Genomic DNA, 22,922 nt, shown 5'->3' with positions numbered 1-22,922 from the left:
AGCCACATGGAGTTCAATAACAACAGATTCTGCTAAATCCTTCGCTGACTATATATGATATATACCTTACTGCTTACCTAGATCATATGGTAAATATAGGCACAAACATTGTAAATGTGTTTCAGTCAATGACAAACTACTGCTATCACTGAGGTACTATAAGATTATAATGGAGCTACTGTGATAGCTATTAGGCAGTTCTGAGCAGACAAACATAGATTGGGAAGGTAAGTAACTTCAGATACACAGTTTAGGGAGACAAAATCATGGACATTGGTATATTTGCCAAGAGACAAAGTCCTGGCAAAACTTTAGAATCAAGTGGAAAAAGAGAATCAAGGCAGGGATCTGTGAAGGACTATTCAGAATAAAGAGAACAAAGAGGCTTCAGTGTCATAAAAGTCATGGGTAGGAGAGGTTAATGGTAGCGTGCCGAGATCTCCAGGAGATGAATAGGAGACAAGGAAACAGCAATGAGATTGGCAATCTGTGGACAGTCACAGTGGGAAAGCCATCTGGGATACTGGCGAGTGGCTTCAGTACAGTGGTGAGAGTGCGATCTACATTTTAAAGAGATGAATAGCAAGAAGGTATTGGTTTTTTTTTTTTCAAAAAGTTTAAGTGCAGTTAGTTTTGTGGCCTGTGGGAAGCAAGAGACATTTATTTTTAATACAAGATAGACCCACAAATATAAAGGGAAGGGCTATCGAATTAGGAGAAATTAAAAATATAACTGGAAAAAGCCATTTCAAAAGTGTTATCAGAAGAAAATGAAGTGGGCTGGAGAGGTGACTCAGAGGTTAAGGGTACTAGCTGATCTTCCAGAGGTACTAAGTTCAATTCCCAGCACCCACATGGTGGCTCACAACCATCTGAAATGAGATCTAATGCCCTCTTCTGGCCTGCAGACATACATGCAGACAGAACATTGCATATGTAATAAATAAATAAAACTTTTTTTAAAAAAAGAAAATGAAGTTAATATTTGAATTCTTCCTCTCTGCAGATTCTAGTCAACCCATTTGTGGCAGCTTACTGTCGTTGATGTTGGTGTTATTATCACAGCCCCCACTCTTCTTTTGAGCTTAGAAACTGTCACATTGTGACTTAAATAGCCTCTCTAGTAAAGTGCCTAATTTCACATGAAGCTTGCCATTTGAGAAAGTAATATGCAAAAGATGACTCTATCAGGATGAAGAAGAACGGATGCCTGACTAGGGTGAAAGCTTACAAATCCACCCACATACTCATCAGTATGGAAGGGAGCAATCATCCTCAAACAAAATGCCATTTACAGACATCATTTTTGGTTTCTGTGGGAATGAAAATTTGTATCAGCACACAGAAAAAAATAACTTGCAATTGGACTTCATGTACCTAGTCCCTCTTTGGAGCTTTAACGGGAAAGATGAGGGGACAAGTTTTCTAGTCAAAGACTCCACACAGAACCCAAAATGATTGACTGCTGAAGCTGGTCACTGTTTTCATCTTCAACACATTTTTGTTTCTGTTGCTTGATTCCATTTCTTAGACAATGGGGATTTAGGTTCCTACACTAGGACTGGTAATGCAGTAAGGAAATCTAGATCGGTAACATCACCAGTATTTCCCTCAGTTAATTTCAAATTAAATGATAGCGCTTAGATACAGAAGGCCCTTACCTTGTGCAAAGCCTTGTGCACTGTGCAGTCACACTCCTGCTGCTAGACTTCTAAATCCCAACTTAAACAAACTGAGAATTTAGTCATATGGTATGCACATGAGAGGGTTTCTTTTCACCCATCTATAGTCAACATGAAAAAAGAATCTAGGACCACACAATGAAACAGAAATATAGCTCACAGACATTACTGGAGAAAACATCGCTGGAATGAAAGGAGACCTGAGTATGCAGATTGAAGTGATATATTCTGGAAAAACGGGTACTAAATGAATATGCCAGTTAGTCTCTCAGCTCTCAACTCACCTCTATGTTCCACTTGGTACTGGTGTTGGGCTGGGATTCTGCAAATTGCAGTTTTTTATTACCTGTAGGCTCCCTAGAGATGAATCATGAAGGGGGAGCATCTTGTCTCCCATTTGCATCATGCTCCCTTTCAAAGTATCCTACCTACGACTCTTTGTAGTTCCAATTTCTTTTGGCATTCTCACAACTGACTTATTTTGCTACTTTAGTAAGAAGAATAGCATCCAGGAACATGTACTCTTCAGAGTTCTGAAGTTCAGCTCAATTATAAAAAGTGGGCATCAATCATACTCCACCGAGTCCCTCCTCCACGTCTGGAGGCTTTGTTCCTTCCTTTGCCTTCCTCTTTCTTGGACCTGGGAGCAGTTTTCTGCAGGTAAAGTCTCATCTTTGAGTTCCATGGACACTTCCTCTTTGTTCTGTTAACTTTTTTGATGTTTATTTAAACAATGAATTACCTATTCAAAATTTTCTCAGATTGTGATATTTCTTTTATGATGACATATTAACTGGTGGGATGGTCAAGAGCAAAACTTACACATTTTCTAATTTTTTTCTTTCTTATTTAAATTTTTTTCCATACAATGTGTTTTGATCATGTTTTCCCCGACTGATCTCAGATTCTTCTCACTTCCTCAAACACACAACTTTATGTTCATTCTCTCTCATATTTAAAAAAACAAACAAAAAGCCAGTAGGACAAAAATGGGGGTGGGGGTGGGGTGAGGGAAAGGGGAGAGGGGGAGAGGGAAGGGAGAAGGAAACGATTAGGGAGAGCTTGGGGGAGTGGGATGGTTGAGATGGAGGAAGGGTGGATATGGGAGCAGGGAAGAAGATATCATAATTAAGGGAGCCTTTTTAGGGTTGACAAGAGACTTGGCTCTAGAGGGGTTCCCAGGTGTCCACAGGATGTCCCCAGCTAGGTCCTTGGGCAGTAAAGGAGAGGGTACCTGAACTGGCCTTGTCCCATAGTCACATTGATGAATATCTTGAATATCACCATAGAACCTTCATCTGGCGATGCATGGAGACAGAGACAGAGACCCACATCAGAGCACTGGACTGAGCTCCCAAGGTTTAGTTGAAGAGCAGAAGGAGGGAGAAGATGAGCAAAGAAGTCAGGACCGCGAGGGTTTGATACACCAACAGAGACAAGTGTCCCTGATCTAATGGGAGCTCACTAAAGTCAGCTGGTCTGGGACTGAATGAACATGGGATCAAACTGAACTCTCTGAATGTGACTGACAATGGGGGTTGACTGAGAAGCCAATGATAATGGCACTGGGATTTGTTTCTACTGCATGTACTGGCTTTTTAGGATCCTAGTTTGTTTGGATGTATACCTTCCTGGATGGAGAGGGAAGGGCCTTAGACTTCCCACAGGGCAGGGTACCCTGCCCTCTCTTAGGACTGGAGGGGGAGGGAGGAGAGTGAGTGGAAGAGCAGAAGGGAAATGGGAGGAGGGGAGGAAGTGGAAATTTTGAATGGTATTATTTATAAAGCAATAAAAATGTAAAAACTAACAAAACAAAAATCAAAACAAAAAAACCCCAGTAGGACAAAAATGATTAAAATTTAAAAATCAAGAGGGTACCTTAAAACATAAAGTCACCTATAAGGATCATTGCAATGACTACACACTGCTAATGCTAAAAGAATATATGAGTATTATGGCAAGATAAATATTATTCATGTATAAAGCCAATAGCTATTTTTAGATATGCAAGAGTTCAGGAAATCTTTTTGATGAAACTGAAATAAGTTTTCTCAAGCAAGCAATTGATAGAAAATAGGGTAAATGAACCAGTAACAGAACTGACTTTAAAATATGTCTAATAATAATATAAGACAGTAGACTGCAGATATCAAAATAAAATTTGCATATTAATGACATGAATGTGTTTATTTATTTTTACATAAAGAATTAAATCATGGCTGAGTGATTGATACTGCAGAGCACAAAGCATCTTCAGTGCTTTTCAGAGTTTATCCATATTTTGGCACTATAATTATCAATGCTAAGAACACAGCTTTGCATAAATATATAGTATAAAATGGCAGAAGTATGCATTTAGATTTGGATTGTTTTTGATTATTGCATGTTCAGATATATTTGTCATAGTCAAATAGTTCACAACTCCTCAGTTTCAAAACTAGGGTTCTAGAGAAAGCAAGAAGTCAAGAAAGTAATTTCATGCATCATGAGAAGCCTTGCTATTATACTAAACACACCCTATGACAGCTAACCCACTGTTAGAAATAGCAGAATGGGAGGTGAAGTCCTTTAGGATCCAATTACTTTAAAATTTCATCACCTAATATTATCATAGTGATTGAAATGGATTTGCTGTGAGTCCCTGGCAGCTTGCTGCAGGGTCGAGACCACGCCACAGGTCCCCAATCGAAGGTGGCTGGCCCCCAGCCATGTGGCAGCTGGCTGGTCCCCGGCAGTGGTGTGGGCAGGCGGCGGGTGGGAGGCACAGAGACAGGCACACCATACAGAATAAAATTGGACATTTATTAGATGGGTTATGGAGGGAAAGGAAAAGGGGAGAACGGGGGAGGGAGAGAGAGGGAGAAAGAGAGAGGGGGAGAGAGGCAGCCTCTCCAAGAGAGGGAGCAGGAAGAGAGAGAGGGGCTGAGGCTGCAAGCAGGAAGGGAGTGGGTGTGGCTTGTCTCTTAAAGAGACAGAACATTACATTCCCATCTCTTTTTTTTTATAATAAAAAGCGGGGAATTAGCACCACAGGTTAAAGGAATTGGTTCAGTGGATTCTCAAGGCTTCTTCCTGCTTAGTTGTGGGCATTGTCTGTGTGGGGGGAACCTGAGAAGGCTGGGTGCTGGCCATATCCTGGCATGGTTGGTCTCTTTGCTCCTGTTTGGTGTTTGTGGTATGGAAATGTCTGGTGTCTCTTATACCTGTTTGAGGTATTGGCAGAAAAGAGGACAAAATTAAATTAAGAAAAAAGATTTAGGACCAGGGAATTGAGGGAGTGGGTGTATTTGACCTGTTTAAGGTGGATCTTTCAATTCGGCTCCCTGGAACTCATAAGAATTCTTTGGGTTTGTGAAAACAGAAGTTTTAGACATATATATTGTATAAACAGTAGCATATTTATTTATGAATGACTGTGACAGATGTTTTTGCACAATTAAAAGTACTTTTAAGACTATAGAAGGCAGCATGAGAGAGAAATTTGATCTGAAATTTGTTTGGTGAGGTTGTGCTTTTAAGCTGACAAAACCTCTCAGCTATCAAACAGCATCAGAGATCTTTGAGAAGGATTAAAATTTTACTTGAGTTACTGATTAAAAAATGACAGAGAACTTACTTGGTCGGCACTTAGAGCTATTCCTCAGGGTCCTTCATGGTCACTGAAGGTCGCACTTGCCTTTTGCTGTTTAGTGCAGGGCCTGCCAGGCTCCAGAAAATCGTGTGGGCTGAGAAATCTGTAGGAAGACAGACCTACCTTGACCTGAGCAGCAAGGATGTCGATTCCAGTGATTCTGTCCACATCTGGAGATCTTCAGTTTAGATGAAAGGCAGTTTTGCCCAATGGTCAGCGCTTGGCAGTTGAAGTGAACTGCAGATGGACGTTGTTCTGTGCCCATTTGTCTTCTGTCTTCTTTGAAGGAAACAGAGTGCTGCTGCTGGGAGCCAACCTGCTTCTTTTTGTTATGAAAAGTTTTTTTAATAATCAAATATTTAAATACCATATTTCCCAGATCTCTGAGCAGTTGAGGACTATTTATCAGGTATAACTACAGTATAGAATCTGCCTGGAGAGCTGGGTCTGAGCTTGACTGTACTGGCTGTCAACTTTAAAGGTAAGATTTACACTAGTAAAAAGACAGAAAGAAGAAGAAACTGCTTGCAATAGAAGGTTAATGGCAGAAGTGACAATAGTAGAGAACATCTTAATACATTTTAAATGAGGGTTGGATTAAATATAATGTATTTTTGTAAGAGACTTAAAAGTACATACCAGTTTAAAACGTGAGATTTATTATTTTTGTTGTCTGAAATGAGATGTAATGCACAATTATAACATTTAATAGTAAACATGGGTGCATTTAAGTTATATGTATGAACACACACACATGGAGTGAACAGGAATTGGGCAAAGTGGATGCTCTTGGTGGGCCCTATCAAAGGCATGCCACTGTGTAAAACACACATGTAACAGAGTCAACAAGAGGAATTTAGTGAAAAAAAACCATAAGTAAACCATGGGACAAGGCAGGGTATACTTCAGTAAAGATGAGAGAACCTGGTCACCTGATCCGGCTCAGCGGTAAGGTAACAGAGTTAACACCGGAGAACCAGGCAGGGAATACCTCAGTAAAGATGGTGGAACTTGGTCACCTGACCTAGCTCTCAGCCAAGATGGCGAGAAAGTCACCTGACCCCAGTCAAAATGGCAGGGGTCACATGTTGTATGGAAAAGCAAGGATTTTAAGCTTAATAAGAGAGACCTACCGGTGTGATCCGCCCTGTGGCTGAGCAGCTATGCCGCAAACCACAGAGAGGAGCAAAAGGCTAGAACCGAAAAAAAACTGTACCATGCCACAGCTGGAATTGAAAAAAATAAAAGTGCAGGGGGTGGGGAGGGACAGACATGGATGGCTCGCTACCCACAGCTGAAATTGTGAAAACCCACGAAATACCACTAGGTGCACAGTGAGACATCTCTTGACTGTGGCAGGGTGTGAATCAGCATGAACACCGAGGGACCCATGGGCCAGGCGTCTCCTGACCCTGGGTGGGGTGCTATGGCCTGGCTGAACCTGGTCAGGGTGATTCAGAACCCAGAGAGGCCAGAGGCTGCTCCGAGCTGCCTTTTATGGTGAGGAAAAAAAAAAGGAAAAGAAATGGAAAAAAAAAGAGAATGAAGAATCTGTTGGATGCACCGCACAGAATGTGCAGTGCTAATGCGGGCTGACTGACCCTGGGTCTGACCAAACACGATTTTAGCTGACAGAAGTAACCATAGCAGAATGGGGGAGACTTACAGATGGAAGCCGGTGGTGGGAATAGAAAAAGAAAACCTGGTTCAGGAGTCCCATCACGGCACCAATGCAATGGATTTGCTGCGAGTCCCTGGAGGCTTGCTGCAGGGTCGAGACCACACCGTAGGTCCCCAAACAAAGGTGGCTGGTCCCCAGCCATGTGGTGGCTGGCTGGTGTGGGTAGGCGGCGGGTGGGAGGCACAGAGACAGGCACACCATACAGAGTGAAATTGGACATTTTTTTAGATGGGTTATAGAGGGGAAAGAAAAGGGGAGAAGGAGGGGTGGGAGAGAGAGGGAGAACGAGAGAGAAGGAGAGAGAGGCAGCCTCTCCGAGAGAGGGGACAGGAAGAGAGAGTGGGGCTGAGGCTGCAAGCAAGAAGGGAGTGGGTGTGGCTTGTCTCTTAGAGACAAACATTACAGTGATAATTCAATATTTTATATTTAATTTGTTTTCTTTTGTATACATGAGTGTTTTGCCTGCATGTACATATGTGTAGAATGGGTGTGCACTGCCCACAGAGGTCAGAAAAGGGTGTTATATCTTCTGGAACTGACATTACTAGTGGTTGTGAATCACCGTGTGAGTGTTAGGAGCCAATGCTCTTAACTGCTCAACCAACTCTCCAGCCCCATGGTTATAAAACTTTAACATGAATTTTGGAAAAGACCCTCATACTTAGCATCAGTATAGCTTTTCAATATTAAGTGATAGATGTAGTGAGCCACATGTATTAATTTTTCCAGTATCAAATCAATTTGCATTCTTGAAGTCAGCTAAGCAATTAATTGTTCATTATTTATTAATTAATTAATTTATTTATTTATTTATTTATTTTTTGCCCTTGTTTTTGTTTGGAGTTTAAAAGCCCATTTGGTTTTGTTTCCATTTTTCATAGTCATCCTTTTGTACATTTCAAGATTCTTTTTTATTTTAATTTATTTTTTAAAATTTCATTTTGCATTCCATCCATAGTTCTTCCCTCACTTCTCCTTCTGCTCCCCTGTCTTTCCCCTAGAACACCCCCAGTCAACTACTCCCAATGGGTAAAGGCTCCCATGGGAAGTCAACAAAGTCTAGCACATTAAGTTGGGGTAGGACCAAGCCCCTTCCCCCTGCGTTAAGGCTGATCATTGCATCCCACCATAGGGAATGGGCTCCAATAAGCTAACTACGCACCAGGGATAGATCCTGGTCCTACCACTGCCTGCTGCTTCACAGATAGTCCAAGCTTCACAACTTTCTCCTACATATGAAGAGCCTAGCTCAGTCTCATGGAGGCTCTACAGCTATCAGTCTAAAGTTCATGAGTTTCCACAACCTTGGTTCAGCTATCTCTGTAGATTTCTCCATCATGATCTTGACCTCTCTTGCTCATATATACCCTCATTTCTCTCTTGGATTGGATTCCTGGAGCCAGCCGGGTACTTTGTTGTAGATCTCTGCATCTGGTTCCATCAGTTGCTAGATGAAGGAATAGTTGGGGTATTCACCAATCTTATTACAGAGGAAGACCAGTTCAGACACCCTCTCCACTATTGCTAGGAGTCTTACCTGGGGTCATCCTTGTGGATTCTTGGGAATATTCTTGGTATCAGGTTTCTTCTTAACCCCATATCTCTCTATTAAGATCTCTCTTTCATTGCTCTTCCACTCTGTGTCTCCCCCTCCCCATGTTCTCATCTCTCATCTCCCCTATCTCCAGTTTACCCAAGAGACCTCATCTAAGTTCCCTTCCCTGGGCAATTCATGAGTCCCTCTTAGGGTCTTCCTTGTTACCTAGCTTTTCTGGAGCTGTGGATTGTAGCCTGGTTATCCTTTGCTACATTTCAAGATTCTTAATGAAGTATCTAAGACTCCTTCATGTATACTCAGTGATGACAATAAGTCATGATTTTCACTTCTTGTACTATGCTTGATTGATTATTGAATCAAAATTGTGCTAAACTTATCCAATGAATTGGGGTGTTTCCTTTTTTTGGATTCATAACATGTATTTGATTTTACTGGCACCCAAATATAAGTACTGTTTATGTGAACAGGATTGGCTAGATCCTCATTAAAGAAAGGCTCTCCTTACTTTTTATGTCTGGCATGACAGACAGACTATGAATACATTGTTTAAAGTGTGTTGACAGGGTGAAATTTGTTGATTGTCATAATTAAATCCACATCTTACTTCTTTTCTCTTTTCCTTAATTTCTGAGGTAAATTTTTTAGTATTTTCTATGAAAATCATAGACATCTTCATTTCTTCTTGTATTCATATTCTTTTTCATTAATTTTTATTGAGCTCTACATTTTTCTCTGCTCTCCTCCCTGCCTTACCCCTCCCCTTCAACCCACTCCCAAGGTCCCCATGCTCCCAATTTACTCAGGAAATCTTGTCTTTTTCTACTTCCCATGTAGATTAGATCTATATATATATCTCCCTTAAGGTCTTCATTGTTATCTAGGTTCTCTGGGATCAATCTCACCACTGGACAGGTTAGTCAAACAAAAAAATTAACAGAGAAATAAGGGCACTAACACATGTTATGATTCAAATGAACTTAACAGACATCTATAGAATATTCCATCCAAACATAAAAGAATATATCTTCTTCTCAGCACATCATGGAACCTTCTCAAAAATTCACCACAAACCAGGTAACAAAACAAACCTCAACAAATAAAAAAAAATTGGAATAACCCAATGTACCGTATCAGATCACCATGGTTTAAAACTAGAAGTCAACGGCAATACTAATTCTAGAAAACCCACAAACACATGGAAATTAAACAATGTTCACCTGAATCATCAGTGGGTCAAGGAAGAAATAAAGAGAGAAATTAAAGACTTCCTAAAATTCAATGAAAATGACCACACAGAATACTCAAATTTATGGGACACAATGAAAGCAGGGTTAAAAGGAAAGTTCATAGCACTAAATGCCTACATAAAGAAGCTGGAAAAATCCCACACTAGTGAATTAACAGAACATTTGAAAACTTTAGAACAAAAAGAAGCAAACTCACCTAAGAGAACTAGACACAGGAAATAATCAACTTGAGAGCTGAAATCAACAAAATAGAAACAAAGAAAATAATACAAAGAATCAATGAGACAAAGAGTTTGTTCTTTGAGAAAATCAACAAAATAGACAAACCTTTATCCAAACTAACCAAAGGCAGAGAGAGAATATCCAAATTAACAAAGTCAGGAATGAAAAGGGAGACATAACAACAGACACAGAGGAAATACAGAGGATCATCAGGTCATATTTCAAAAACCTGTACTCCACAAAATTGGAAAACTTAAAGGAAATGGACAACTTTCAGGATAACTATCACTTACCAAAATTAAATCAAGACCGAATAAGCAAATTAAACAGACCTATAACTGCTGAAGAAATAGAAACAGTCATCAAAAGTCTCCCAACCAAAAAAAGCCCAGGACCAGATGGTTTCAGCTCAGAATTCTACAAGATTTTCAAAGAAGAACTAACCAATACTCCTCAAATTGTTCCACACAATAGAAACAGAAGGAACATTGCCAACTCTTCTTGTATTCATATTCTTACATGGAATGTGCAAATGTATTAAGTTACATCTTCTTGTTGACTTAAAATATGGTAAGAAAGAAACATGTTTATCCTCCTCTTGAGCAACACAAATATCCTAAGGCTTTCTCTTAAGACAACTTTAATCGGCAGCACACACCTTAATCCCAGCACTTGTAAGGCAGAGGCAGATGAACTTCTGAGTTCAAGGCCAGCCTGGTCTATAGAGTAAGGGCTACACAGAGGAAATCTGTTTTGAAAAATAAAAAACAAAAAAAGACAGCTTTATGTGCAAACATATTTTTTGTATGTTAGTTTTATATTATTTAGATGTTACTATCAGTATATATCAGTATATTTACTTGTTTTCGATATTCAATTTGATTCCACTCATTAGCATTTGTCCTTAGCTCTGAGATGAGTTTTTCTTACTCAGACATGACAGTTTTCTGCGCTTCAGTGGGTGTGTTGGTTGAATAAGAATGACCCCCCATAGGCTTGTATATTTGAATGCTTAGTCATCAGGTAATGGTACTACTTGAGAGGGATTAGGAGGCATGGCCTTGTTGGAGGACATGTGTCACTGGGGTGGACTTTGAAGTTTCAAAAGACCAAGCCAGGTTCCAGTGTCTCTGTATTCCTGCTGCCTGTGACAGCTCCTCTAGCATCATCTCTCTGTGTTGCCATACTTCCCACCATGATGACAATTAACTCAATCTCTGAAACTGGAAGCCAGCCTCAGTTAAATGTTTTCCATTATAAGAGTTGCGGTGATCATGGTGTCTTGTCACAGCAATAGAACACTGACTAAGACAGGGGCTGGAAAAGCAGCACAATGTGAGATTTGATCCTCATTACGGAAAAAAAAATCTTCAATAAAGCATCTTACTTTAGTGAAACTTAGCAGGAATCTTCCAAACTTTCTGTACTAGATTGGGAATGCCGAGGCACCCAGCCTTTTGGACTGACATGCATCCAGTTGTCAGCCTGCCTGTATGAGATGGCCACTGTGACCACTCTGACACCCGAGGCACAAAGCCTGGAACCATTTCTGCTTGGTAATCTCCACTTTTTCAATCTCCTCCTAATTCTTATTTTTTTCCTTCAGCATCACAGAAACAGCCCCCCCCCCCAACATACACACAAGTTGACTGGCTAAGGACACGTCTGGTGAAAGAGTAAAATTCGACCTAAGGTGATTTTCTTGAGGCCTCCATCTTGGCTGTGAAAATGCCAAGCACCTTCTCTCCAATCCAGTAAGAGAAAGGAAAACAGTACCAGTAAGGAGTTACAACTTACTTTACAGATTCTAAGTAGCCAAGGGAGCCCCTTCTCCATCTTCAGGTCTAGTTTTCCATTGTTTTGACTAAAAGAGGTGTTGAGTGGACTCTGTTTTGTTGTGAGTTCTTTCACTTTTAGGAACTCTGTTTTCCGTACTGTGTTTTAATCATGCTCGCCACTTCTCCGGGTCTTCCTGGATCCAGTGGTCTTCTGTACCCTCCTGACTTTGTGTGTCCTTTTGTTTTGCTCATTAAATCTGATTTGTGCTGTTATGTAGTCTTGGATATGTAGTCTTCCACTAGAGGGGCCTTGATTGACCAGGGCCTAAACTCTTAGCGAAAACTGATTCTTTCTCCCGGAAGCTATCACTTGCGAATTACTCTTCAGCCAGGGGTGAGAATTAATGTCCACCTCTCCTCTCCATTCTGAGATTTGGAAGTTTCAACTTCCACAGCACTAGTAGATGCTGTCAGAATCACTGCGAGTTCATATATGTGGAGTTACCCTGCTGTGTCCAGTGGACACTGTTTATAATTGCTCACCATTCTGACACTTAGCATCCTTTCTCCCCCTTCTTCTATAATGGCCCTTGAGCCTTTGGAAGAGGGATGTTGTGTATATGTCAGATCCAAAGGAAACCAGGCTTCCCCAGATTCCAAAAGGCGGAGGGGACAAATGACTATCAGAGGTGCCTATTAGCATATCAAAGAGCATGTTGGCCTCCAGGCTCTCTCAGTATCACAAACACTTGCTACACATTTCAGAGTCCATGCTAGCAACTCAGCTCTTCTCACTTCCTCCCATACCATAAGCTCCCCCAGCTCACAGGCTTATCTCTCCCTAGTTACTCAATTTTGGCTATGGTTGTTCTGTCTTCTCTTCCTTTCTCTCTATGCCCCCTACCAGTTCTATTCTTGCTTCTCTCGTGGTCAGGTCAAATCTGCTGGCTATTTTTCATCTACTAATTTCTCTTTCCACTCTGGACTCTTCCAGCTACCTCTAACTGCTCTCTCTCATACATTTATATTGAAAACCTTCCTCTTAACCATCCCATGGAACAGGCATTAAGTTTTGGGCGTAGCCCCAGCCCCTGGCCTGGGAGTTGATTTGCTCTGAACTCCAAATCCCAGCATGCAAGGCCCTGACCCCTCCCTGGGGGAGGGGGGTCAGGACCACTCCCACAGGGTATTTAAGGGACCTCCTAGAGAAGAAACACGTGATTTTTCGGGTCTGTAAGGGCTCCCTGCTGTGTTGTCTCCCTGCCATGGGGCTCGACCGGAAGCGTCTTATTTAATAAAACGATGGGCATTTTGATTTGGTTTGATTTGACCTAATTGGATTTTTTGCCCCGAGGAGCTGCTCTTTTGCGCTGGTGGAGATGCTCTTATTCTTATCAGGCATGCCAGTTTATATAGCATATATGTTCATTTGCGGGTAAAGTCTGTGAGTCTCTTAGTCTCTGAGCCTTGAACAGTTGTGGCTCTCTCTGTTAATCACCATCTACTACAGATAAAGGCTTCTCAAATTAGCACTGAGAGAAGCATTAATCTGTGTCTCCACAAAACTTAGGCAGGCTAGAGGGTTCATTGTGGGCAAAGTCTGGGTTCTAGCAAGTCCAAACGGGTGGTTGGAAACCTGGTTAGCAGCTGCAGAGTGACCAGAATTGGAGCGGGAGGGATCTGCACATGTGATTAAAAAATATTTAAATCACTTTCCTTACAGGTGAGTGACTCTTTGAACTTAGATTTAGGATGTTAATTGGTCATTTGTCATAAGCTTTTAGGCATTCATTCTAATTTCAGAGAGACATGAAAATCTCATTCAGTATCTGGTTCTACAGAGAAGTATTATTTCTGAGAATTACTGAATTATTACTGTCAGTTGGGTCCACAACTCTACTCTTCAGTATACTGCACTTTAGCTCAACTAATTAAATGAATAATGGAATAATGTTTATAAGAGTCACTAAATTCTCTTTTTAAAAATTTTATGTGGCATGCGCGCACACACGTGTGTGTGTGTGTGTGTGTGTGTGTGTGTGTGTGTGTTATGTGCACATTTGCCATGTGTGATCCTGTGCAAAAGACTGTGGAGGCCAGTTCCTCTACTGCTTTCCACCTTGGTTTTTAAGACAGTTTCTCACTGAGCATGAAGTTCATCAGTTAGACTAGGCTTGTCCAACAAGCTCCCGGGATCATTGTCTCTGCCCAACAATGATGAGACTACAAGCACAGCTGACCATGCCTGCTCTCTTCTATAAGGGTTAACTTCAGATACTCTTATTTCCACAAGAAGAGCTCTTAATCACTGAATCATCTGCCTAGCCATCCCTAAATATTCTTGAACTCTTAATTCTGATATTAGATTTTACTTTCCTAATACAGACAGGGGAGTAGGAAGGCTGACTGCAGATCTTTACCCTTCCTCCAGTCCGAGACCAATCCCCTAGTCTCATCCCCAACTCTGGAGCAGACTACCCACTCTCTGCACCCATTCCCAGAGGACTAGGCAGATCCCAGGGGAACACTCTGCTTTCCTCCCTCCTGTGAAGGCCCTCCACCACATCCAGCCCATCCCCATTCCTAAGCGTCAGATTCCAAGACCTAGAAACACATTTAAACTGAATCCCCCAGAGCCCATGCCTATTAGGATCCCAGAAGAATTTCCTACCAGGCAACACATAGCCACCATACTCTGCAAAGAACCAGAGAGGAAACAGAAACCAAGGAACAAAACAAGCACCTGTTTTTGAAAAGATCAGATGTCAGAACCCAGAGTTGCAATGTTCCTAAACCCAGATGGACAAAACAAAATCAATAACACCCAGGACGGTGAGGCCTCCACTAGAGCCCAGCATTCACAGCACTGCAGGACCTGAGTATGCATTATAGCTGGAACCCAAGAAAAAGACCTTTAAAGCAGCATGGATAAAGATAATAGAGGTTCTAAGAAGGAAATGAATATATCCCTTAAAGAAACCCAGGAGCTCTTCCGGTCTCTTTGGCCTCGGCGGCAGAAGCAAGATGACGAAAGGAACGTCATCCTTCGGAAAGCGTCGCAACAAGACACACACGTTGTGCCGCCGCTGTGGCTCTAAGGCCTACCACCTTCAGAAGTCTACCTGTGGCAAATGCGGCTACCAAGCGCAAGAGAAAGTACAACTGGAGTGCCAAGGCTAAGAGACGAAACACTACCGAGACCGGGCGGATGAGGCACCTAAAAATTGTCTACCGAAGATTCAGACATGGATTTCGTGAAGGGACAACCCCTAAACCCAAGAGGGCAGCTGTTGCAGCATCCAGTTCATCTTGAGGATTTCAATCTGTCATAAAATAAATGTTCTGGTTTCAAAAAAAAAAAAAACAAAAAAAACACAACAACAACAAAAAAAGAAACCCAGGAAAATACAACAAACAGTGGAAGGAAATAAATAAAACTGTTTAAGACCTGAAAGTAGAAAGAGAATCAATAAAGAAAAAAGAAACTGAGGAAAAACTGGAAAGGAAAAACTTAGGAATTTGAACTGGACCCTTAGAGGGAAGCCTTGCCAACAGAATAGAAGAGAAGAAAGAAAGAATCTCAGGCACTGAATACATGATAGAAGAAATGAATTCTTTGGTCAAATAAAATGTTAAATCTAAAAAAAAATCTTGTCACAAAACATCCAGGAAGAAAGGGATAGTAGAAAAAGATCAACTATAAGAAAAATGAGGTTGGGCTGGAGAGATGGCTCAGAGGTTAAGAGCACTGGCTGCTCTTCCAGAGGTCCTGAGTTCAATTCCCAGCAACCACATGGTGGCTCAGAACCATCTGTTATGAGATCTGATGCCCTCTTCTGGCCTGCAGGCAAACATGCAAGCAGAACACTATGTACATAATAAATAAAATCTTTAAAAAAAAAGAATAATAAGGTTAGAGGAAAGAGAAGAAACACAGATCAAAGGTACAGAAAATATTCTCAACAAAATTATAGGGAATTTCTATATCCTAAAGAAAAAAATGTTTATATAGGTACAAGAAGCATAAAGAACACTAAATAGACTGGCCTGGAAAAGAAAGTGTCTTTGTCACATAATAATTCAAACACTAAATGTACAGAACAAAGAAAGAATATTAAAAGCTATAAGGGAAAAAGACTAAGTAACATATAAAGGCAAAGATATTAGAATAACACCTTCTTAATGGAAACTTTGAAAGCCAGAAGGGCCTGGACAGATGTCCTACATTCCCTAAGAGACCACAGATGCCAGCTCAGACTTACATATCCAGCAAAAATTTCAATCACACTAGATGGAGAAAATAAGATGAATGTTAAAACCATGATGAAACCAAATTCATACTATCTATAAATACAATCCCACAGAAGGGGCTAGAAGGAAGACATCATTCATATCTCAACAACATATATGCTACAGTTGTGTAGCTTGGTCCAGAATAGGGACTGCCTTCAACTCTTTCATAGGTTTTTGGGATCTACCTCCTCATACTGGGTCACCTTGCCCTGTCTTAATACACAGAGGGGTGTTTAGTCTTACTGCAACTTGATGTGCCATGTTTTGCTAATATTTATGGGGGCTCTGCCCTTTCCTAAACAGAAAGGAGGTGTGGATTGGTGGGGGATGGGAAAATAAAAGGGTGGGGGAGGGGAAATCGGCCAGGATGTAAAATAAGTAGATAGATAGATAGATAGATAGATAGATAGATAGATAGATAGATAGAAGAAATGGGACACAGATCTCAAAAGAGGAATCTCAAATGGATAAGAAGCACTTAAAAATTGCTAAAATTCGTAGTCAGCAGAGAAATACAAATAACTAAAACTACTTTAAGATATCATCCTATACCCTTCAGAATGGCTAAGATCATTAAAACAGTGACAGCTCATTCTGAGGAGGATGTGGAGTAAGGGAAACATTCAGATATTGCTGGTGAGAGTGCAAACTTGTACAGCCATCATGGAAATCAGTGTGACAGTTCCTCAGAAAGATGGAAATTAATCTACCTCACAATCCAACTATTTCGCTCTTGAGCATGTACACAAAGGTTGTTTCATCCTTCTACAGAGACACTTGCTCAACCATGTTCATTCCTATTTTCTTTTTAAGAGCCAGAAATGGGTAAGAACCTACATGTCCCTCAAAATATTGGATAAAGAAATGTGCTAATCTACACAATGTAGTATTACTCAGTTGTTAAAAAATGAAATAATGAAATTGACATGTAAATGGATAGAACTAGAAAAAATTTATCCTAAGTGGGGTATCCCAGACCCAAAAAGAGAAATGTGTAATGTATTCTTTTATATGTGGATATTAAGTGTAAAGTCAATGATTACTAAGCTACAATATGTAGTATCAGAGAGATTAGGTATTGAATAAGGAACTAGGGAAGACAGATCTCATTAGGAAAGGGAAATAGAATAGACAACTATGGATGGATAGAAATGGATGGATGGATCCATAGGATGGATGGGCTGGAATGGAAGGTCAAGTAGGGAGGCAGAGGGAAAAAAGGGACACGTTAGGGAATATGGGAGAGACAGCTAAAATTAAGAGTCATTTGAGGGGTAGTATGGAAACATAATTTAGTAGAAACTTCCAAAATATATACATATATGAATTTTATCTAAAAGATATTACCAAATAATGGGGGACACAGAGTCCCAACTGGCCACCTCTTGTCACCAAATGAAGCTCCAATACCAGGATTGGGTTACATCTAATTGAGTTGTTGACCAAAGGGTTGCCATGGGAGTCCCCAAACAACCCAGGTGTTGCCAAGACTATATAGGTTGCTCTCCACAAACTGACAGCAAGGCCCTGTTGCTGAAGGCAACACGTAATACTACTCATTGAACATGGAGAAGTCAAGCTGGTGCCTACATAGAGCCTCCACCCATACTTTCTAGTATCTTTGGTACAGGAAGATTCTTTGACTGATACCAAAAAGAAACATAAACATAATCACAAATCCTGGGTCAATGTTGGTGTCCTGCCTTCAAGACATGTTAGTGTAATGTGGTCCAAAGCTTGTGGAAAGTAACCAGTCTATATATGATTTGACTTAAGGTCCACTTGAGGAGTAGCAACCAATCCCCAACACTGCATGGGTGACCAAGAACTGAGAATAGCTAAAACCAAACACTACTATTCTTTAAAAAATAGCAATAAATATTCCTAAAGATATTCTGGCTGGGCAGTGGTAGCACACTCCTTTAATACCAGCACTGGGGAGGCAGAGGTGGGCAGATCTCTGTGAATTTGAGGCCAGCCTAGTTCACTGAGGTAGTTCTAGGACAGCTAGGGCTGTTACACAGAGAAACCCTTTCTCAAAAAACAAACAAGTAAAAAACCCTAAACAAACAAAATAATATTCTGCTTTACTCATAGATCAGTGCCTTGCTCAACCATCATCAGAGAAGCTTCCTCTTGCAGCAGATGGGAACAAATGCAGACTCACAGAGCTTGGAATGCTCAGCCATAAATGGAAAGTCTCTACCATGTCTCTCCCCTAAGGGTACAGGGAACCCTGCAGAAGAGGAGGCCTAAAGAATGTAAGAACCAGTGGGAACAGGGGACACCAAAAAAGCAAGGTCTTTTAAGTCAACATGATCAAAGCTCATATGCACTCAACAGAGACTAAGGTAGCATGCACAGGGCCTGCCATGTCCTTTCATGGCTTCTAATTTAGTTTTTTTTTATGAGATTTGTGAGTCTGAAAAGCGTAGGTCTCCAATTCTTGTGCCTTCTCTTGGTCTCTTTTTCTTTCGTTTGTTTGTTCTGTCCAATTCTTATCCATTAGTTTCTAGTTTGTCTTATTATATTTTATTTTAGTATTATCCTTTAGAAGCCTATTTGTTTTCTAATGGGAGACAGAAAGGAATGGATCGTATTAGAGGGGATGTGGGGAGGAACTGGGAGAAGTAAAAGGCAGGAGGAACTTGCCTTATATATTATGTGAGAAAAAAAATCCTAATTTCAATAAAAGGGAAAAATTTAAAAATAGAACTTACTACTTTATAATAAGATACTACTTATACATATTATACTTTCATAAACAGTTTGCAAGATATGTCGTCTGCAGAGCTCAGTACACTCTATCCTTATCTTCAGTATTTCTTCAAAACAAAAGCAAACAAACAAAAGCATCAACTTCTGGTTAGCTTTCAAATTAGAGTGAGTACATGCACAAACTATTGATTGTGTGGATGAGCACACACTAACACCATCCACTAACAACTCTAATTAGGAGAGCATCAATTAATGCAAATCAGGCCTTTGGCTGACAATAGACATGACAGAAAGAAGTCAGGATCTACTAATTACCTAATCATTAATGGACATTTGGAAGTTGAAGGGCAATATGACTCTCATGAAAACAATGAAAATTTAAAGGAAAATGCTACATGCTTATTATAAAAGAAGTTTAAAAAGATAAACATGAAGAAAATATAATCATCTTAGCAAACACCATGGCATACACAGAGATACTATTAATATTTTAAAATGTTCCTCTAGAAAATTAACTCATGAGCTTCTATGTTTTTATGTATATGTGTTTTGCCTACATTTATGTGTGTACACCACATGTGTGCCTAGTGCCTGCAGAGGTCAGAAGAGGGTATCAGAATCTCAGAAACTGCAGTTATAGACAGTTGTGATCCAGCACGTGGATGTTAAAAATGGAACACCCATTCTCTGCAAGAACAAGTCCTCTGAACAGCTAAACTACCTCTCCAGTCTCAGCCATAGTCTCGAAAAGAATCCCACTTTATCATGGTAGTAAATATGCTATACATTTTGTTTTCAAAAGTTTTTCAGTATTCACCATAAATTTCCCATGTTTCCATTTTATGGGTTACAAAAGATTAGCCTCTGTCTATCTGTAGATACTCACCTGGAGTGGTCATCCTTAAGAACACAATGCAGAGAGGCTTATGGAACCAATTGAAAAGCAGCTAAACATTTGGTTAACTATAGTGTTAGGGAAACCTACCAATACTGATGAGGAAGAGTATAATTAAAGTCATGGTGTTAGCATGTCCATTTTGCCTTATTGATCCCATGCTGCTGTTAAAGTAGTGGTAAGTTCATTTTGGTTTCCTTCTGCATGGCTCGTCTTTATAACTGTTGTCTTTGTAATATTTCTTTTAATTGCTAAGCAGGACTACCACCTAGCTTCAGTTGTTCATGTTTCCAGAATGTCATTGCTTCCATCAGGTAATGAATGGTCAAGATGGAGGGCCTGTCAAATTCCTTTAACAGTTATCTTTATCACAGAGCAAAGAATCTCTTCATTTGGAAGATTGGGGTTCAGGTTTGGTTATAGTACAATTGTCAGGAATGAAGTTATCAGAAGAAAAAGTAGAACAGTTTCTCCTTGCGTGATCAGGAGATAACATGAAAGAACAGAACCTTTGGTTATGCAGAGGATGAAGCAAAGAGGAGTGTGTCAAGGTTCTTGCTTAAGGGCAATGAGGGCACCCTTCTACCAGGAAATCGATTCTATGTTGCACACATCACTCATATTACCAGGTGCCTTGTAATAGAAATAGTTGTTTTAATGACCATCATAATCTATAGTCCTTAACACTGATTTCACATTAGAATTTTCTGAGATGCTTTTAAACTGCATCAATTACTCATTCTCATCTCCAGAGACACCAATTTAGACAGCAATTGTTCTAAGATGCTCCTTAGGCATTAGATGTCTAGAAGATTCTCAGTGATTCTAACACTCATAGTTTCAAATCGCAGGTGAAAATAAATAGAAAACAGAAGCCCCATTAAATTTTAAATCTATAATTTAAAACATGCAAGATGTCACCTTGAACAGATTCTCAAACTCTGGGAAAGGAGAAACAGGGTAGAGGGAAGACTTAGGGAGTGTTGGTTTTTTGTGCTTTAGTATTGTTGGTTTACAGATGGAATGACCATATGGTTGATCATCCAAAGAAGGACACATTATATAGTGAAATGAAACCATTAGTAATGATTCAGAACAAAAAATGTTAATTGTATCCATTCATGCTTCATAATTATCACTCTGCTTAGAACTATGTTTTGGCCTCTATCAGTAACTGTTCAATGTTAAACTACAGTGTTGTTGATGTTTTAATATTTCCCTGATTGGAAGAGTTTGAAGACACTTGTAAAAAACATATGCTGTCACCATATCAATTTTTGGGAACTTTTTAAAGAGTTTAAAATTTCTTTGTCCCAACATTTTATATTTACCTCTCCTCTACCACTCTCTTCCAAGAGATGGGAAATGAAAACTACATAGGTGGGCATTAAAATAATTTAACCACAATTGGATACTCTCTAGGACCAGAGTTTAGTGAAATATAAGTTAGAAACTATGTTCTTCAATTAAGTTTCTAGATTTTATGTAACTTTTACACACAAAATAAGTTCATTTTTCATTAACAAAGAAAATTAAGTGTTATTGGAACATAAGACAATCACGAATTCATAGTCTTAATCACTTCCCTTCATCGATCAGCTTTGTTCTTCTGGCTAAATCAAATTTTGTTGAAAGATACCCAGAGAAGTAGAAAGTACCTTCTAAATTAAATTCATTATTATATCACAGAAAATTTAAAATGTATTTGTTTTGAGAGAGAAAAAGAGAGAGAATACATTTGTGCATGTGTGCACACTGTGGGGCATCACAGTATACCTATAGAGAGGATAATTTTTGAAGATTTTTCTCTTCTTTCACCTGGTGGATCCTAGGGATTGAACTCAGCTTGACAGGCTTGGGAAAAAAATACATTCACCTGCTGAACAATCTATATTTTAAAATTACAACAAAATATTAGCTTTTTGCTACAGTCTGAAATAATAGTGTACTTCTTGAAGTTTTCTTTCTAGTTGGGGGGGGATTAATATAGTCTACCACCGGTCTGCCATTCTGGAATGATGCTTGAGTCAAAGATGATAGCTATAATATATTTCTGCCAATGAGAATTTACATACATCTAACACTGTCTACTTTTGTACAATAAAATCATTACTAATACTTTTTTTAAAGTTGAGAGAAAATACAAGACAGAAATGTAGCTTGAGTTAAAAAAAAACATTCTAAGTGGAACCTTTTTTTCTGTATTTACTATTTTTAATAAAGTCAAGTATGGTGATTTGAAGGAGAATGGCGTACCAAAGGCTCATATATTTTCATGCTTAGTCCAAAGTTGATGAAATTTTTGGAATAATTAGGTAGTATGACCTGTTAGAGTAGGAGTTTTCTAGTTGGGGAAGGTGTGTCACTGGGAGTGAGCTTTGAGGTTTCAAAAGCCCACATCAGACCTAGTTTCTCTCTTTGCCGGCTGCCTATGGATCAGGATGCAAAGCACCCAGCCATTGCTACAGAACTATGCCTGTCTACTTCCCGCCATGATCATACTGGACTGACCCTCTAAAACTGTAAGCAAGTCCCCACTTTAATGCTTTCTGCTATAAGTTAGTTACCTTGGTCCTGGTGTCTCTTCATAGCAATAGTGTGATAATTAAGTTACAAAGCTAACAGAGTTCACCCACTCTTGAAATTTTCTTCTCATAGATCAATAGTTAATGAATGGATGAATAAATTGTGCTATATCAATAAGAGGACCAAATCTCAAAAACATTGTGAATGAAAGATGCTAGATACAAAAGACCACTTTTTGATTCTACTTCGTAATACTTGAGGAAAGGCAGATCTGGTATTACAGAAACAGAAAGCAGATCAGTGCTGCCTATATCTGGAAGTGGAGAGGACTTACTAGGATAGAGTACAGTTCCAAATCCTTGGGCTTTTGAAACATTTTCTATTTATATGGTGAACCTTCCAAGAATTTTTATATATTTGTCAAACTAACCAAAATTTCATTAAAAAGTAAGTGCATCTCCGGGGCCAATAAAATGGCGTAGCAGGTACAGGTGCTTACCCCCAAGCTGGGCAACATAAGTTTAATACCTGGGTCCCTCATGGTAAGACAAAATTGACTTTTTCAAGTTGTCCTCTGACATCCTCACATTACAATTGTTCATGCCTCCAACCCTAAGGAAAGGGAGGAGGTAAAGTGACAAGATTCTATTTCAATTAAAAATTTATTTTTAAAAAAATATGTAAAAATGTA

At 39.8% G+C, this 22,922-nt stretch overlaps 1 pseudogene; it reads left to right on the top strand.

Annotated features, from left to right (window-relative positions):
• Positions 1 to 14,795: 14,795 nt before the first annotated feature.
• On the top strand, positions 14,796 to 15,191 carry LOC125417911 (large ribosomal subunit protein eL37-like; annotated as a pseudogene).
• The last annotated feature ends 7,731 nt before the right edge of the window (positions 15,192 to 22,922 follow it).

This window comes from Myodes glareolus, chromosome X (genome assembly GCF_982192425.1).
Source record: "Myodes glareolus chromosome X, mMyoGla1.1, whole genome shotgun sequence".
Classification (NCBI taxonomy): domain Eukaryota; kingdom Metazoa; phylum Chordata; class Mammalia; order Rodentia; family Cricetidae; genus Myodes; species Myodes glareolus.
This window is presented reverse-complemented; position numbering and strand designations above follow the sequence as displayed.